Genomic DNA, 1029 nt, shown 5'->3' with positions numbered 1-1029 from the left:
GCGGACGTCAGAAAGCGCGCCATTGCTCCATATGAAGTCAAACTTGTTCACAACCTGCTGAGGAAGCAGCGTTGCTGTAATGACTTGGTTAGGACAACAGCCTTAGGCCCTCTGGCGAGTAGCAGACGGTGGCATAAGGCCAGAAAGTTCAAGAACATTTTGGAAGGTTCTGGAAAATTCCTTAGGACGTTCTTCAGAAGAATCAGAAAGAAATTTCTAAGGGAGAAACTCGCACAATAGTCCGTGAAAAACAAGTATATAAACGAAACTTCCTGGCAGATTAAAACTGTGTGCATCGACCGAGACTCGAACTCGGGACCTTTGCCTTTCGCGGGCAAGTGCTCTACCATCTGAGCTACCGAAGCACGACAAATTTCTCTTCTTCAGAAACGATTTCCTTACCATTGCCAGTCTACATTTTATATCCTCTCTACTTCGACCATCATCAGTTATTTTACTCCCTAAATAGCAAAACTCCTTTACTACTTTAAGTGTCTCATTTCCTAATCCAATCCCCTCAGCATCACCCGATTTAATTTGACTACATTCCATTATCCTCGTTTTGGTTTTGTTGATGTTCATCTTATATCCTCCTTTCAAGACAATGTCCATTCCGTTCAACTGCTTTTCCAAGTCCTATCCTGTCTCTGACAGAATTACAATTTTATCGGCGAACCTCAAAGTTTTTATTTCTTCTCCATCGATTTTAATTCCTACTCCGAATTTTTCTTTTGTTTCCTTTACTGCTTGCTCAATATACAGATTGAATAACATCGGGCATAGGCTACAACCCTGTCTCACTCCCTTCCCAACCACTGCTTCCCTTTCATGCTCCTCGACTCTTATAACTGCCATCTGGTTTCTGTACAAATTGTAAATAGCCTTTCGCTCCGTGTATTTTACCCCTGCCATCTTCAGAATTTGAAACAAAGTATTCCAGTCAACATTATCAAAACTTTCTCTAAGTCTACAAATGCTAGAAACGTAGGTTTGCCTTTCCGCAATCTATTTTCTAAGATAGGTCGTAGG

At 41.4% G+C, this 1029-nt stretch overlaps 1 non-coding gene across 1 annotated transcript; it reads right to left on the bottom strand.

Annotated features, from left to right (window-relative positions):
- Positions 1-291: 291 nt before the first annotated feature.
- Positions 292-365, bottom strand: Trnas-cga (transfer RNA serine (anticodon CGA)). Its single transcript has one exon. It is a non-coding gene; the product is annotated as a tRNA-Ser (tRNA).
- Between the last annotated feature and the right edge of the window lie 664 nt (positions 366-1029).

This window comes from Schistocerca nitens, chromosome 2 (genome assembly GCF_023898315.1).
Source record: "Schistocerca nitens isolate TAMUIC-IGC-003100 chromosome 2, iqSchNite1.1, whole genome shotgun sequence".
NCBI lineage: Eukaryota > Metazoa > Arthropoda > Insecta > Orthoptera > Acrididae > Schistocerca > Schistocerca nitens.
The sequence above is the reverse complement of the archived record's forward strand: the minus strand, read 5'-3'. Positions and strand labels throughout refer to the sequence as shown.